At 45.8% G+C, this 12,693-nt stretch overlaps 1 protein-coding gene across 1 annotated transcript in view; it reads left to right on the forward strand.

Moving 5' to 3' along the window:
* The window catches only part of oxct1a (3-oxoacid CoA transferase 1a), a 176,996-nt gene that overhangs the window by 160,733 nt on the left and 3,570 nt on the right, over positions 1-12,693 (forward strand).

Raw genomic sequence — 12,693 nt, forward strand, 5'->3', positions numbered from 1 at the left:
ATAGCTCAATATTGATTTGATATCCCAGAACGTAGGGCTGTCTTTTATGAAGATGTATTTTAATGATGTTACTAGCTCCACCACATGGCCCACCTAAGCGCTAGTAATGCTTCATCTGGAAACCACTAACCCCCAATGAGCTCTAATGTTCTTACAACGTTTGCAAAGCTGCACATATTATTACTGTTTCAGTATGAACAAGTTACCCCTAGGATGTCTAATGCTCTTACAATGTTTTTGTTCAATCCCTTTGACAGGACCCCTTTTGATTGGAACGAAACCTTCCATACATATTTGCCCATTGTAGAAGTGGTCAGAAAGTGACTTTTTGGACCTGAATTACAAATTATTCAAGAGCTAAAGGTGCTCAAAGTTGACCTATTTTGCATACCTCACCATACCATGAGACATCCATGTCTTCACTGGAAAAGATAAACAGTTGAGATGTACATGATTTAAAAGCATTACAAACAGGGTTGTCAAACTTTTTATAATTTCTTGAAATAATACAAATAAATAAAAAATGTATCCTTAAGTCAACTGGCGAACACGTGCGTCAATCAAAGTAACATAATAACAAAATCCCCATCAAAATCCATCAGTTTAAGCTAGAGATATATTGCATGGGCTTCGTCTCAATCCACCGCATCCGCTCATGTTTGCCTTCCGCATATGCGGTGGAAGGTAGCCGAGCTAAAGCAGTGTTTGTCAGACCATGAGACATCCCCCCCCCCCCCCCACAAAAAAAATATTCTCACAAAAACGTCTGTAGCGTCTGAACGGTTAGGATGTCTCAAATGTGCAATTGGCATACTGACTGCAGGAATGTCCACCAGAGCTTTAAGATGGCGCCAGAGCAGAAGGCATACGTGCCCCTAACCGATTGTGTTTTTTTTGTTCGTTTATCTGCGTTGTTTGTAACTTTTTTTTTTAACTCTTTTTGTACATAATGTTGCCGCTACCATCTCTTATGACCGAAAATAACTTCTAGACATCAGGACTGCGATTACTCACCACGGACTAGCAGAATCCTTTTTCTTCTTTCACGACTCTGACGAGCCCGAGGCGGAGGATATACGGCTCCCTCGGGAACAGGCCCCGACCCCAGTGATCTGCGTGAAGAGGAGAAAGAGAGGCCGGAGGGCGGCTGCCTTCTGAGAAGTCGGAGGCAATCGAATAAACCCCCACTACCCTCAATTCTGCTAGCAAACATGCAATCTTTGGACAATAAAATGGGCGGGTTACTGGGAAGATGAAACTACCAACGGGAGATTAAAAACTGTAAAGTCTTATGCTTCACGGAGTAGTGGCTGAATGACGACAATATCAACATACAGCTGGCTGGTTATACGATGTACCGGCAGGATAGAACAGCGGCGTCTGGTAAGACAAGGGGTGGCGGTCTATGTATTTTTGTAAACAACAGCTGGTGCACAATATCTAAGGGAGTCTCAAGCTATTTCTCGCCTGAGGTAGAGTTTCTCATGATAAGCTGTAGACCACACTACCTACCAAGAGAGTTTTCATCTGTATTCTTTGTAGCAGTTTACATACCACCACAGTCAGAGGCTGGCACTAAGATAGCATTGAATGAGCTGTATTCCGCCATATGCAAACAAGAAAACGCCCACCCAGAGGAGGCGCTCCTAGTAGCCGGGGACTTTAAAGCAGGGAAACTTAAATCAGTTTTACCAAATTTCTATCAGCGTGTTAAGTGTGCAACCAGACGGAAAATAACTCTGGACCACCTATACTCCACACACAGAGATGCATACAAAGCTCTCCCTCACCCTCCATTTGGCAAATCTGCCCATAATTCCAACCTCCTGATTCCTGGATTCCAAGGAGTGGGACTCTAACCCGGAAGTTTATAAGAAATCCCGCTATGCCCTCCGACGAACCATCAAACAGGCAAAGCATCAATACAGGACTAAGATAAAGTCGTACTACACCGGCTCTGATGCTCGTCGGATGTGGCAGGGCCTGCAAACCATTACAGACTACAAAGGGAAGCACATACGAGAGCTGCCCAGTGACACGAGTCTGCCGGACGAGCTAAACTACTTCTATGCTCGCTTCGAGGCAAATAACACTGAAACATGCATGATAGCACCAGCTGTACCGGAAGACTGTGATCACACTCTCCTCAGCCAATGTGAGTAAGACCTTTTAGACAGGTCAACATTCACAAGGCCGCAGTGCCAGGCGGATTACCAGGACGTATACTGCGAGCATGCGCTGACCAACTAGCAAGTGTCTTCACTGACATTTTCAACCTCTCCATGTCCGAGTCTGTAATACCTACATGTTTTAAGCAGACCACCATAGTGCCTGTGCCCAAGAACACTAAGGTAACTTGCCTAAATGACTACCGACCCGTAGCACTGATGTCTGTAGCCATGTGGGCTTTGAAAGGCTGGTCATGGCTCACATCAACACCATCCTCCCAGAAACCCTTGACCCACTCCAATTTGCATACCGCCACAACAGATCCACAGATGATGCGGTCTCTATTGCACTCCACACTGCCCTTTCCCACCTGGACAAAAGAAACACCTATGTGAGAATGTTATTCATTGACTACAGCTCAGCATTCAACACCATAGTGCCCTCAAAGCTCATCAATAAGCTAAGGACCCTGGGACTAAACACCTCCCTCTGTAACTGGATCCTGGACTTCCTGACAGGCCACCCCCAGGTGGTAAGGGTAGGTAACAACCCATCCACCACGCTGATCCTCAACACAGGGGCCCCTCAGGGGTGCGTGCTCAGCCCCCTCCTGTACTCCGTGTTCACTCATGATTGCACAGTCAGGCACGACTCCAACACCATCATTAAATTTGCCGCTGACACAACAGTGTGATCACCGACAACAACGAGACAGCCTATAGGGAGGAGGTCAGAGACCTGGCCGTGTGGTTCCAGGACAACAACCACTCCCTCAACGTGATCAAGACAAAAGAGATGATTGTGGACTACAGGAAAAAGAGGACCGAGCACACCTCCATTCTCATCGATGGGGCTGCAGTGGAGCAGGTTGAGCGCTTCAAGTTCCTTGGTGTTCACATTACCAACAAACTAACATGGTCCAAGCACACCATGACAGTCATGAAGAGGGCACGACAGAACCTATTCCCCCTCAGGAAACTGAAAAGATTTGGCATGATCCTCAAAAGGTTCTACAGCTGCACCATCGAGAGCATCCTGACTGGTTGCATCACTGCCTGGTATGGCAACTGCTCAGCCTCCGACCGCAAGGCACTACAGAGGGTAGTGCGAACGGCCCAGTACATCACTGGGGCCAAGCTTCCTGCCATCCAGAACCTCTATACCAGGCGGTGTCAGAGGAAGGCCCTAAAAATTGTCAAATACTCCAGCCACCCTAGTCATAGACTGTTCTCTCTGCTACCACACAGCAAGCGGTACCGGAGCGCCAAGTCTAGGTCCAAGAGGCTTCTTAACAGCTTCTACCCCCAAGCCATAAGACTCCTGAACATCTAGTCAAATGGCTACCCGGACTATTTGCATTGCCCCCTCTCCACATCACTGCCACTCTATGTTGTCATCTATGCATAGTCACTTTAATTTACTCTACCTACATGTACATACTACCTCAACTAGGCGATGCCCCCACACATTGACTCTGTACCGGGCACCCCCCTGTATAGATTTTTTTTTTTTTACTGCTGCTCTTTAATTACTTGTTACTTTTATCTCATTCTTATCCGTATTTTTTTAAACTGCACTGTTGGTTAGGGGCTCATAAGTAAGCATTTCACTGTAAGGTCTACACCTGTTGTATTCGGCGCATATGACAAATTACATTTGATTTGAAAATTTGATTTGATTTGTTGGCAGAGAATTTAATGTTAATTTATTTACCATAAGCCGCCTCCAACGTTGTTTTAGAGAATTTGGCAGTACGTCCAACCGGTCTGACAACCGCAGACCACGTGTTACCACGCCAGCCGAGGGCTGTTACAGTGACCATATTACCACAGCACCGGCAGTCACAAGTCATGACCACAGTCAGATTCCATGTGACCGTTTAGTCACGGTAACTAGGCTTCTCCAAGCTCTGATGCTGCTGATGGTCATTAGTAGCCCACCAAACTTGCTAACTGCCTGGTACTCAGCACTCTATTGTCCCTCTAATCATTCTGACATCAATGCAAATGTAGTCAAAAATCAAATCAAACACTTCATGAGAGCCCTGAGAGCCCATGAGCTCATGTTGCGCCACATTTCTATAGGCTATGCAATTGCCTGAGAACGGAGTTTTTAAAAAGAGGGGGATCCCGTCAGCTTTATATTGGCTAGGCCTACTATATTTATTTATCACCTTTACGAATATTAAGCACATTGCTTCGCATTACAGGAGTGTAGCCTACCTGGCCTGCATGAAAACAACTTAGCCTAGCCCATAGGCCTATATGTTTTGATAAGGTTTGTATCACAACTAAAGTGGCCAAATAACTTCTTAAAATGAAGCACATTAATCCGCTTTACAACCGGTGTAGAGCCTAACTGGCATACATAGGAGAGGCACATGAGTTTAAAGTTTGGGGAAGGTCATTTTCACCATAAAAAGGCACCTTTATAATAAGGCATTACATGCATAATCGCATTTGGGGTCACTTTTGAGAATGGTGTTCTCACTAATTGATTGCATTTTGGAACATTCGCGCTGATAGCCTACTGCCGTGTGCGCATTGCTGGGCTTATAATGTGAGATATAGCCTAATAGTTTATCAACATTTTAAGCTAAATGTTTTTGATCTGTTGCATCAGCCTCATTACTTTTAAAATATTTTTTGATGTGAGTGGTTGTATTAATTTGGAATCTATCGCATCTCACAACTGTCCCAGACTATGTTTGGAATATTTATTTCTCGGACAGAAGGACAAGTTGATCAATAGAATAGGTAAACTTTTGTACTAAGGGGGATAGTAGAATGACATAGGCTAGTGCTTTTGATGTTCATTAGGACTACTCATCTTGTTGGCTGATGAAAGTAAATGTCGACAGTTCTTCTAACATCTTCAATATGCACCTCAGAATTCGATAAGAAGGACGCCCACAGTTGTGTCTCGGATGTGTCGGTCTTCACTTGTAGCCTACTTTGGAGCAGCGATAGATGCCTGTGACGAGAACCTGATCACGTGACGGGAATTTGCTAATAAGAATTGAGATATCTGAGAGAGCCAGGTGAGTGAGAGGTGCTTCGGAATACGCAGCCGGGAGGAGGGATTTTGTTAGGGGGCATTACAGCCACGCTAGGGGAATGCCGTCTTGAAATTTGAGGCATTATCAAGTGCTTGTCAAATTGTGAATGAGAGATTGATGAAGTGTGTGCAGCCTGTGCAAGAAACAAAGCCGAGCTCATGCCTTTCATGCAACTTTTCAAATCATCATTAGTCACATCATGCAGCCTTAGAAAGTATTACGAATCAAAACATATAGCCCAATGTTTGTATCTCATCTAAAGTTGCATAAATAACTCTAAATTAAGCATATAGGAGGACCTGTTTCTTTGTTAACCGCTCAACACAGAATAGCCGCATGTGCGCACTACCTCAGAAATCATTTTGAGAAAACATTGTTTTCTATTTTATTCAGCTATATTCAATTGTATTCTTCGTACTATAAAATAATGTCACGGAATTCTAAGCAAATCTTGTCTGCTAAATGAACTAGTGTAGCCCACAGCCATATGGTATAGCCATATCAGGGCCTAACATAAGGACAACTCAAGAGTATGCTATTCTGTTCTTCTTAAATAGACAACATTTTCTTCATATTTCTTTAGACCTGTCTAAAATAAATAATGGATTTATTGTGATGGTGTAGGCTATATTAAATGGATTTATTAAACTTTTTAAAATGTAGATGTTCCAAAGGTCTGCATCAGGGCTTGAAGGCTATACATAGAAGTGTTTATTTTAATGAATGGTCAATTACCGTGAGACCGGCAGTTATTTGTTTGACACCAGCTGACAAAATTTCATGCTCGCCACAGCCCAACCCAGGACCCCCACATCCGGCTTCTTCATCGGCAGGATCGTCTGAGACCAGCCGCCTGGACAGCTGATGGAACTGTGGGTTTGCACAGCTGAAGAATTTCTGCACAAACTGTCAAACTGTCTCAGTGAAGCTCATCTGCGTGCTCGTCGTCCGCTCCAGGGTCTTGACCTGACTGCAGTTCGGCTTCGTAACCAACTTCAATGGGCAAATGCTCACCTTCGATGGCCACTGGCACGCTGGAGAAGTGTGCTCTTCAATAATGAATCCCAGTTTCAACTGTACCGGGCAGATGGCAGACAGTGTGGGCGAGCGGTTTTCTGACGTCAACGTTGTGAACAGAGTGCCCCATGGTGGCAGTGGGGTTATGGTAAGGGCAGCATAAGCTACGGACAACGAACATAATTGCATTTTATCGATGACAATTTGAATGCACAGAGATACCGTGAAGAGACACCCATTGTGGTGTCATTCATCTGCCGCCATCACCTCATGTTTCAGCATTAAAATGCACTGCCCCATGTCGCAAGGATCTGTACACAATTCCTGGAAGCTGAAAATGTCCCAATTCTTCCATGGCCTGCATACTCACCAGACATGTCACCAATTGAGCATGTTTGGGATGCTCTGGATCAACGTGTACAACAGTGTGTTCCAGTTCTCGCCAATATCCAGCAACTTGCCTCCCGAGTGGCGCAGTGGTCTAAGGGACTGCATCACAGTGCTAGCTGTGCCACTAGAGATTCTGGGTTCGAGCCCAGGCTCTGTCGACCCATGTGGCGGCGCACAATTGGCCCAGCGTCGTCCAGGTTAGGGGAGGGTTTGGCCGGCAGGGATGTCCTTGTTCCATTGCACACTAGCGACTCCTGTGGTGGGCTGGGCGCAGTGCACGCTGACACGGTCGCCAGGTGCACGGTGTTTCCTCCGACACATTTGTGCGGCTGGCTTCCGGGTTAAGTGGGCATTGTGTCAAGAAGCAGTGCGGCTTGGTTGGGTTGTGTTTCGGAGGACACACGGCTCTCCACCTTCGCCTCTCCCGAGTCCATATGGGAGTTGCAGCGATGAGACGACTATAGCTACCAATTGGATACCACGAAATTCGTGAGAAAACGGGGTAAAAAAACAACAAATAGAATTTTAAATATCCAGCAACTATGCACAGCCATTGAAGAGGAGCCGGACAACATTCCACAGGACACAAACAGCCTGATCAACTCGAAGGAGATGTGTCGCACTGCATGAGGCAAATGGTGGTCATACCAGATACTGACTGGTTTTCTGATCCACACCCCTACTTTTTTTTTTCAGGTATCTGTGACCAACAGATGCATATCTGTATTCCCATTCATGTGAAATGCATAGATTAGGGCCTAATGAATTCATTTCAGTTGACTAATTTCCATATATGAACTGGAACTCAGTAAAATCTTTGAAATTGTTGTCTATTGCGCTAATATTTTTGTTCTCTGTACATTTTACTTTAGTAAAAAAGTAACTCAAAGGATATACTGTTTGAGAAGCCACAGTTATTTGTTATGATAGGATTATAAAATGTTCAACTCTGAGGCTATCTTACCGGCTATGATTGTTCTAAATGAGATACTTGGAGGATGCCTAACATTCTTACAATGTTTTCCAAAGCCTGAGCCATTATTACTGTAGTGTTGTATGTGTGCAGCATGGGGCTGTATGCTGTACATTTGTTGTGATTTCAGTGTTCTGACAGATGGCTCAATAGATTTGCTGTGCCTGCTCATGTTTACCTGCTGTTCTGCGCCTGTTCTGCATGTCTATTCATCCCCTACAGGGTTACATAGCACAATTCCTGTAATACAATATCACAGTTTAGCAGCAGGTAAGCGTATCAGTCAGAATTTGGCCCAGAGCCTTACTGGTACATTTTTCGATCTGAATATCGCATACTGTAGCAAGCAGGCACATGTATTGGTCCCCTTTTGTCGTCACATTTAATTTAACCCCTTTGTTATGGCAAGCCTAAATACGTTCAGAAGTATAAATTTGCTTAACAAGTCACATAAGTCGCATGGACTCACTCTGTGTGTGTAACGGTGTTCCTCTCTCTCTTCATACGAAGAGGAGGAGTAGTGATTCGACCAAGGCGCAGCGGGTTGTGAATACATAATGATTTATTTACAAGAACAAAAYGAACTATACTTGAAATGATACAAAATAACAAAACGAAAGTAGACAGACTTAGAACGACGAACTTACATGAAACACGAAGAACGAACGAACAAGTACTTACTACAAAACAAACGAACAAACGAACGAAACAGTCCCGTATGGTGCAAACACAGACACAGGAGACAATTACCCACAAACACCTAAAGCCTATGGCTACCTTAAATATGGCTCCCAATCAGAGACAACAATAACCAGCTGTCTCTGATTGACAACYAAATCAGGCAACCATAGACTTTCCTAAACACCTACACTCAACCATAGACAATCCTAGACACATACACTCAACACAAACCCATACACTAAAACCAACACCCCCTTTACCATAATAAACACCCAAAACACAAACATACCCATTCCACCCGACTAACTAAAATAATAAAGAAAACAAAGAATACTAAGGCCAGGCGTGACATAACCCCCCCTTAAGGTGCGAACTCCGGGCGCACCAGCACATAGTCTAGGGGAGGTCTGGGTGGGCGTCCGTCCACGGCGGCGGCTCCGGCACTGGTCGTGGTCCCCACCCCACCATAGTCACTACCCGCTTTCTTAAACCCACTGGAATAAGCAGCCACCGGATAAGGGGCCAGCACGCGACTAAGGGGCAGCACCGGACTAAGGGGCAGCACCGGACTAAGGGGCAGCACCGGAAAGGGCAGCACCGGACTAAGGGGCAGCACCAGGATAAGGGGCAGCACACACAGATAAGGGCAGCACCAGGAATAAGGGGCAGCACCAGGATAAGGGCAGCAACCAGGAATAAGGGGCAGCACCAGGATAAGGGCAAGCACCAGGATAAGGGGCAGCACCAGGATAAGGGCCACGATAAGGACAGACCAGATAAGGACAGCACAGGATAAGGGGCAGCACCAGGATAAGGCAGCACCAGGCTAAGGGGCAGCTCCGGACTGAGGAACGGATCCTGGTGGACGGCTCTGCGGATCCTGGCTGTACGGCTCATGCGGCGACGGATCTGGCTGCTCATGGCTGGCTGACGGATCTGGCTGCTCATGGTGGCTGACGGATCTGGCTGGCTCATGGCTGGCTGACGGATCTGGAGCTCATGGCTGGCTGACCGGATCTGGACCTCCATGCTGGCTGACGGATCTGGACGCTCATGGCTGGCTGACGGATCTGGACTTCATCGGCTGGCTGACGGCTCTGGACGCTCATGGCTGGCTGACGGCTCTGGACGCTCATGGCTGGCTGACGGCTCTGGACGCTCAGTACAGACGGGCAGTTCATGCGGCGCTTGGCAGACGGACAGTTCAGGCGCCGTTGGGCAGACGGCAGACTCTGGCCGGCTGAGACGCACTGTAGGCCTGGTACGTGGTGCCGGAACTGGAGGCACCGGACTGGAGACACGCACTTCAAGCCTAGTGCGGGGAGCAGGGACAGGGCACACTGACCTCTCGAAGCGCACTATAGGCCTGGTGCGTGGTACCGGCACTGGTGGCACCGGGCTGAGGAAAACCTTGTTCCGTCTACTTTCCACTAGACACTGGGAGACAAATTCACATTTCAGCAGGACAATAACCTAAAACACAAGGCCAAATATGCTTACCAATACCACATTGAATGTTCCTGAGTGGCCTAGTTACAGTTTTGACTTAAATTGGCTTGAAAATCTATGGCAAGACTTAAGAATGGCTGTTTAGCAATGATCAACAACCAACTTGATAGAGCTTGATGAATTTAAAAAAAGAATAATGTGCAAATATTGTACACTCCAGGTGTGCAAAACTCTTAGAGACTTACCCAGAAAGACTCTCAGCTGTAATCACTGCCAAAGGTGATTCTAACATGTATTGACTCAGGGTGTTGAATACTCATCCAATCAAGATATATTAGTGTTTTATTTATCATATAGATTTATTTTTTTTACAAATGTTAGTTTTCCACTTCGACATTGGGAGTATTTTGTGTAGATCGTTGACAAAAAAAAATCTAAATAAATCCATTTGAATCCTACTTTGTAACACATCAAAATGTGGGAAAAGCAAAGGGTTGTGAATACTCTCTGAAGGTACTGTAATTGTTAAAATATTGACAATGCTTTTTGTGCAGTATTTAGTTTAATCTGATGGGCTCTAGAGCTTAATGTGCCCTATAGTCTGTACTCTAACCTATCTGAGCACACCAGAGCAGACATCCTGTGACCCTGGGTAATGCTTGTTGCTGTCTACTGTGCTCAGCAGGACAAAAGGCTTCAGCAGTCATCGCTGGCTCCATTAGCAGCTCAGCTGGCTTCTACACAGGGGGCACAGAGGTGTAATGGAGGCCTGCAGAGGATCATTGATTGTGCGTGTGTGTGTGTGTGTGTAGTGTGTGTGTGTATTCAGTATTATAGGGGATAGTTTGGGTTTGTGCTAGGTGTAGAGAGGCAGATCGATGCGGGTAGCCTTGTGTGCCATGTAGCCGTGTTTTTCTCGGCGTCCTATCGCGCCAGTATGTTTCCTTTTCTCAATCTCTTCCTTCCTTTCTGTCTGTCTGTGCCTCTCCCGCTCGCTCTCGCTCTCTCGCTCTCTCGCTTTCTCTAAAGGCGGCTGTAGAATTATGACCAGTCAAGGTTGGAGAGACAGTGTGTGCTTTTCTTTTTTCCACCCGTACATTTTTGCCTGGGTGCGTTTTAGAGTGATTGCGCAACATGCTTCCGAACATTTATAAAGGTTAAAGCGTCTTCTACCCACCACTGTCATCACCACCTCCCTCTCTCCTTTTTTCATCCCTCTTTTCTGCTCTACCCCCTCCTCTATCCTCATCCTTTCCTCCCGTTTTTTTGTGCCCTTCTCTGTTTTATCCTTGTTTTCTTCCCTCCCATCTGTCTGTTCTCATTACCTCGCTCCTCTTCTCTCTCTCTTTTCTCTCTCTTTCTCCCCTCACCCCCACCACTCTCTTCTCTACCTTTCCCTCTCTTCCTGGTATCCTCTCTTGTTACTATTCCCTATTTCCTTCCTTCCCCCTCTCTGTCCTCTGGGTGGATCAGGTAGCCACATGATCCTCTGTGCCCCTCTCATATGAGGACTCTTCACAGCAGCCTGCCAATGTGTGTTAGCTAGATGGCAGCGGTCCCCACAGTAAACCCTGCGGAACGTGCTTGGTTTGGTAAACAGTAAATCATGAAACAGCGTTCCCCTCTGGAAAGGAAATCAGCCCAAAATAATTACCTATTTATTCACAGTGGAAACAGACATTCCCCTGGTTCAGAGTAATTGCAGCAGCAAACTGCTACCTCTGGCAGTCTATTCCCAGAATTGTACTTAACGTTCTCTGGTTATTCCCCACTTTCTATGTTTACTTCTGTTAAAACTGTTATTTAACCCGGTTCCAGGAGAACGCAATTGTGCAAAGGCTTTTGTTCCAGCCTAGCTCTAACACACGTTATGCAACGCAACAAGGTTGTGTTGATGAGCTGAGAGAGGGAAGGGATGGCAAGAGGGAGTAGGAGAGCGAGGGAGATGGGGTAAAGGAGGAATGGGAGAGTCTGTACAGAAGGAGTCATCAGACTGATAAGATCAACCTAGGGATAATTATGATGAGAAGACCAGCTAATTTCACAGGCTTAGTGAATAACAACTGGCCTCAGTTTAGAAGACGCTAATCCATAGTACAGTGTGATGATGGCTTTATGCTGTTGCCCAGTGCTGTAGTCCAGTCACTAACGTCACAGACAGTCCAAGACAAGCCTCTGCCTCCCTCCCTTTGCTCTCCACTCTTACTCTAATTTTCTTTCCATGTTTTCCCCTTCTAGTACCATACTCTCCTTTCCACATTATTTTGCTCTCTCTCTCTTCCTCTCTCTCTTCTCTGCTCTCTCTTCTCTCTTCTCGCTCTCTTCTCTCTTCTTCTCTTCTCTCTCTCTCTCTCTTCTCTCTCTCTCTCTCTCTCTCTCTCTCTCTCTCTCTCTCTCTCTCTCTCTCTCTCTCTTATCCATCCTCCTGCATCTCCCTGTCACTCCATCCTACTAATGAGCTGTAGGTTCTCACAGCTTTCCCGAGAGTGTTGCTGGGTAATATTTTTTATATATTCTTAGACCTGCGACACATAATAAGACTATGCCAAAACAAAGTCTATTAGAATGCATATTATCTGACTCCATGAGCTAAACAGCAGTATTCATAATCTAGTCATGATCAGAGAGGGAGAGAGAGGGGGTGAAGTCGTGGCCTAAAAGACCATGCCCCAAGAAGTCCATGTGGAGGAGTGCATGTAGGTGCCTCGCCAAAGCAGGACAGGAACAAAAAGAAACAATGAATCTAAGACCCTTTTATAACCATATGACCTGTTTGTATTCAAAATCTGAGTTGTTGATCAATAGCAGAGACACTAAAAGTGAACTTCCAATCAAATCACAACAGCACCAATGCTTCGCAGAGGTGTGACAGAATGGGGGTTGTTGAGAGCAACACAGGTAATTCAGCATTCTTAAAAACAAAATAATCCTTGCATACAGTGTTTTAAGAGTCATG

Source organism: Salvelinus sp. IW2-2015, linkage group LG15 (assembly GCF_002910315.2).
Source record: "Salvelinus sp. IW2-2015 linkage group LG15, ASM291031v2, whole genome shotgun sequence".
NCBI lineage: Eukaryota > Metazoa > Chordata > Actinopteri > Salmoniformes > Salmonidae > Salvelinus > Salvelinus sp. IW2-2015.